Genomic DNA, 6,000 nt, shown 5'->3' with positions numbered 1-6,000 from the left:
ATAAAAAATCACACACACACACACACACCACCAGCACCATTTATGTGTCCTTGGTCTTTATTCCTCTGTTTTCAACCTGGAATAATTTTCCTGCTGCCCAAAGAACTTCCTCTAGTATTTCTTTTAGTGAGTTCCTGCTGGCAATAAATTCTATTTTTGTTAATCTGAAAAGGCCATTATTTTACCTTCATTCTTGTGTGATATTTTTGTTTCTGAGTAAAAAATGACAGGTTGCTGTCTGATGTGGTTGCCGAGAGCCATGTGTGGCTGAGTACCTGAAACACGGTGAATCCACGTGTAGAGGCTGGAAGTGTGAAATACACACAGGAGTCCCAAGACTTAGTATTAAAAAAAGAGTATTGAGGTATCTTGTTAATAATTTTATATTGATTACGTGTTTTAGTCATATTTTGAATATACTGTGTTAAATACATTACAGTTTTTAAAAATTATCAGTTGACAGTTTTTTCCCCCAATTACTCTGTCGTCCTGTTGTTTCCTAGCTTCATTTCTGCTGCGGCCAGCTGTCACATACCTTTGAAGATATGTGAATATTTTCTTTGGCTGAGTTTTTTCTTTGTTTTCAGCAGTTTGGTAATGATGTGCTCAGGTGTGGTTTTGCTTGTTTTTATTCTGCTTGGGGTTCACAGAGATTCTTGAAACTGCATGGACATCGCATCAATTTTGGAGAATCTGCTTCTGTGGTATTCTCTCTTCTTGCCTTTTGGGACACCAGTTATACATATGTTAAACTTTCAACTGTGTCTCATGTATGTTTTATTCTTTTCTGTTTTATTGTTTTTTTCCTCTTTGTGCTAGTTTTACATTGAACTATTTCATTAAGCCTCCCTTGTGCTGTGTCTAGTCTGCTATTAATCTGTTGAAGTCTTAATTTCAGTTACTTTTTTCAGTTCTAGTTAATTTCCTTATAGATGACAATTCTCAATTTTTTCTATTTTTTACACCTTTTCCTCTATTTTCTGGAACATATTAATTATAGTTATTGTATAGTCTTTACCTACTAACTCCAATATGTGACTCACCTATGAGTTTTTATAGTCTTTTTATTTTCAGTAAAATGGCCATGTGGCTTGACATGCCTAGAAAATTTTGAAAGCTGAACTTGTGCCTAAAAAGAAAAATCGTAGAGGCTGCAGATGCTATCTTCCTCTGCTAGGCAAATGGAGCAGGTGTTCCTCACCTTCATCTGGCCGTGCACTAAGCTATGTCAGGGCAGTGTTGCAGTTTGGTAAGGTTCTGTCTACCACTGGCTCACTTCTACCTTTAGGATACCATTAGGGCTTCGCACTGAGCACCAGGAGAACCTGTCCCTGGTTAGTCCTCATCTCAGTTATAAGATGGAGGAGAGATACTTAACAGCCTCAGGCCATATATGAGAAATAGATCTACTGGTATTGTAGGGTTTGTTACTATCTTACAGTCTGTTTACCTGAAAAATATAGTTTGTCCAGAATTTTTTCTTGTCTCCATACGTGATTGACAATTTGGCTGGCTATACAATGCTACTTTATTTATTATTTTAATATTTATTTACTTTTTATTTATTTTAGCAGCACTGGGTCTTAGTTGTGGCATGCAGGCTTCTTAGTTGAGGAATGAGGCATATATGCGGGTTCTAGTTCCCAGATCAGGGATCAAACCTGGGCCCCCTGCATTGGAAGTGCCGGAGTCTTACCCACTGGACCACCAGGGAAGTCCCTACAATTCTACTTTATATGTGATTTTCTTTCAGAATTTTGAAGGCCTTGCTCCACCATTTAGCAATGAATGTTACTGTTCAGACATTTAGGGGGTACTTCCTAAGTGGTGCAGTGGCTAAGAATCCACCTGCCAGTGCAGGGGACACGGGTTCAATCCCTGCTCCAGGAAGATACCACATGTCACGGAGCAACTAAGCCCATGCACCACAACTGTTGAGCCTGTGCTCTAGAGCCCGTGGTCCACAACTATTGAGCCCATATGCTGCAACTACTGAAGCCTGCACGCCTAGAGCCCATGCCCCGCAACGAGAAGCCACCGCAATGAGGAGCCTGCACACCACAATGAAGAGTAGTCCCTGGTTACCACAATAAAGAGTAGTCCCTGGTTGCCACAACTAGAGAAAGTCCGTGTGCAGCAGCGAAGACCTAACACAGCCAATAAATAAATAAATAAATAAATATATTTAAAAAAAGACATTTAGGGGAGATTATTTTTTCCTGCCTTTTTTTTTTTTAATGTGACATGTTTTTCTTCCTGAACATTTTAGGCTGTTGTTTTGTTTGTTTGTTTGTTTGTTTTAAATCTCTGGTTTTCTACAGTTAACCATCTTCCTTGGTGGGCTCCTTCAATCTGGACATTCAAGTCCTTACTTCTGGTAAACTGTATTATTTCTTTGAAAAGTTATTTCCCTCTATTTTTTCCCCCAGAATTCTTATTGGAATATGCTGGGCCCCCTGGATTGAGATTTTAAGTCTCATCTCTCTCTGATTTTCTCTGTCTTTTTGTTCTACTTTCTGAATAATTTCCTTAACTTTATCTTGCATCCCTTCTATTGAATTTCTTTTACAATTTTGGCTGTGTTTTTAATTTTCTAGACTCCTTTCTTAAACATCTCTGAGGCTACTAGCAGTTTTTGGACAATTTTTTGATTCCTAACATTAAGTTCCTTTGCCTGCCCCCTGCACACACGTTTTTATATCTGCACTTGAGCCACTTCTTAAATGATTGGTGATCCTTCACTGTCCCTTCATGTTTACAGGCGACAGGTTGAAAAGCTGATTAGAAGCTCCACGTGGGCAGAGCTTTTGACCTGTGGGCTTCAGTTCTGGGTGAGCGTCAAGAACTGCCTGGTTCTTTGGGATCCCCAAACATTAATGTGCCTATAGCCATTCCAGCGTTGTATAGTTTCTGCAGAGAATTCCCTGTGCTCTGTCTGGCAGTGGAAGCCTGCTGTCATAGTTCTGCTTGGGGCGAGGAATGGCGTGAGCAGGGGTGCTCAACTGTCCTTTCTGCAGACTTAATAAAGCCAGAAATTAGAAAAGGCTTTCTAGGTAATGACACATTATCTAATGCTCCCTGGTTATGAATTGTGAGATAATGAACACATCTAATTTTTCTTATAAAATTGTCTTGTGTTACTAGTACATATTCGTATCTTGGTTAATATTTACTGCACATGAAAGTAATGAAACTTGACTTTTACAAAAATATCCAACATATGCCGCCTTTTCCTGGAAATGGTTCTAAGAGCCTTCCAGATCATGAGGGTGCTTTGAGTGGCCATCTCCATGCCTAAATCCTCTCCAGGATCACTGCCCACAACTCCCTGTGACCACTTGTGCTCCTGCCAGACTGAGTTGCTTTCACTTTTAAGAGTATACACAGACCTTTCTGGCCCTGTCCTGCATTCTCCCTTGTGATGGTTATTTTAGGTCAACGTGACTGGGCCCTACTCATTTGGTTGGGCATTGGGTGCCCAGACATTTGGTTAAACATAATTCTGGATGTGTCTTTTGAGAGTGTTTCTGGATGAGATGAACATTTGCTTTGGTAGACTGAGTAAAGCAGATTGCCCTCCTCCACATGGGTGAGGGACTTCCCTGGAGGTCCAGTGGTTAAGATGCTGCACTTCCAATGTAGGGAGCTCAGGTTCAAACCCTGGTCAGGGAACTAAGATCCCACATGCAGTGCAGCCAAAAAAAAAAAAAAAACAGAAAACCTGGGTGGGACTCATCCCATCACTTGATGATAGAACAGAAAGACAGCTTCTGTTGCCCGAGTGCCTCTGAGCTGGATCATTTGTTTTTTTTCCTACCTTTTGGTCTCAAACTGAAACATCAGCTCTTCCTGGGTCTCATACCTGCTGGCTTTTGGACTAGAACAACACCATTGGCCCTTCTGGTTCTCAGGACTACACCATTGGCTCTCCTGGGTCTCCAGCTTGCTGACTCAAGGTCTTGGGACTTGTCAGCCTGCATTATTGTGTGAGCCAATTCCTTATAATATATATAAGGGATACATATATAAAATATATATATATCTATCTCCTATTGGTTCTGTTTCTCTGGAGAACACTGACTAACACATCTCTCAAGGGGGTGAAAATTGATTTTTTTTTTTTTAGTTGTGGCACACGGGCTTAGTTGCTCCGTGGCATGTGGGATCTTCCTGGAGCAGGGATTGAACCCATGTCCCCTGCCTTGGCAGGCGGGTTCTCAACCACTGCGCCACATAGGAAGCCCTGAAAATTGATTCTTAAGGGGAGAAACAAATCTTATATATTACAGTGGTTTGTGGCCCTCCCAAAGCTCAACTCTACCAGACAAAATCTTATTCCTTAGTATTTTCTCTTTAGTATCTTAATTTTTCTTTAGGGGGAGATAATGAAAAACAGGTTGAGAACCACGCCTTTATGCCTTTGCTTTGTAATTTCTGCCAGGAGCACCCTCTCCACCTGCTGCGCCGGCCTCCAATCTTGCTCCCCTGACATCCATTCTCAACATAACAGCCAGAGTCCCTGCTCAAAACCCTCCATGGTTCTCAGCTGCATTTAGAATAAAACTCTGCTTTTGTTGGTTCCTGGGACATGCTGCACTTTCCCTTGCTTGAGTCTTGCACTGCTGAAAGTCCTTTGCTCTGACAGTGACTGGCTCTGGTTCAGCTCACCTCCAGAGAGGCTTCTCCTGTCCCCAAGCACCAGAGGAACTCTTGATTGTACCACTCTCTGCTCTGCTGGAACCCAAAAGTCACACCTCAGCTATATCTGAGTTGGAATCCGGGCCCTGCCTCTGACTATCTGAGTGACTTTGGGCAAACCTATGAACTTTAGTTTCTCATCCGTAATATAGGCTAACAGTGCCCATCTCGAGAGTGGTTGTGTGGATGAGATGAGACAACACAGCAGCAGAGAAAGTGGCTGGTGCATAATTGCTTGACAAAAGGTCATTATTATGTCATTCACTCATCCAGCAAACACTGGATTGATGTGTGACTTCTCTGGGGATACAGGTGAACATCAAGAATCCCAACCCAGAGCAATGGGCTCTGACCAGCAAAAGCACAGGGACTGTGGGAGTGGGGAGTGTCTGACCCAGCCTGTGTGGGGAAGGGGGCAGCCCAAAACATTGCCCACCTCAGGCACCCCCACCCACTCTCTCAAACTCTACCTTCAGCAGCAGGGTCATTCAAGACCCTTGGGGGCTGGGGATGAGGGGTCTTATTCTGCCTACATAACATGGAATCTCTGAAAGGCTTTAAACAGAGGGTTAATTTGATTACATTAGCTCATTCTGGTTGTGGCAGGAAGAATGGGTCAGAGGATTAGAAGGCCGTGGCTGTAGCTGGGGCAAGGATGAGGCAGGCGAGGCAGTGAGACCCGGCAGGCCCAGAGCTAACGGTTGTGGGGACCAGGAAAGAGCGCAAAGGGAGGCCCTCATACAACACATCCCAGCGCCAAGCTCCTCTGCATCTCGGCCCCGAAACCAGGCATGGAACCAAAGAGGGGAAAACATGTCTTTTGTGTCTCGGTGTTTGTAATGGGTGGGGCCCTCTAGAGCGCAGGGCCCAGACGAGGGACCCCTGTGGTCCGGGTCTAAGAGCGGAACTGTACCTGGGGCTTGCTGACGATGGGCAAGGAGCCCAGGAAGGAGGGGGGTCCAGGCGGAGCGGCCCCACTGTAGGGCCCGGGAGGGTCTCACGGGGCTCGCGGCCTGTGCGGTGGGTAATTGCGAGGTCGTGAGAAATGGCTGGACGCCCCGGGATCGTGCAGGGTCGCAAGGCACCGGGAGCCCGGGTGACGACTGCATGGGGACGCAGGGAGAGGGCGAGCTTGGAAGGGCGCCTCCGGCCCAGGGGTTCTAAGCTAACGGCCAGGTCTGCCGGCTCCCGGCGGGCCCCGACCCGACGACGGCCGGGCGCAGCGCTTTCCAGGCGCCCTCCGGAACCGCCCGACCGACGAGGCGGGTCATTCTCGTCCCACTGAGTCACCTGGACTCGGGC

Source organism: Hippopotamus amphibius, chromosome 13 (assembly GCF_030028045.1).
Source record: "Hippopotamus amphibius kiboko isolate mHipAmp2 chromosome 13, mHipAmp2.hap2, whole genome shotgun sequence".
In the NCBI taxonomy this organism is placed as follows: domain Eukaryota; kingdom Metazoa; phylum Chordata; class Mammalia; order Artiodactyla; family Hippopotamidae; genus Hippopotamus; species Hippopotamus amphibius.
The sequence above is the reverse complement of the archived record's forward strand: the minus strand, read 5'-3'. Positions refer to the sequence as shown.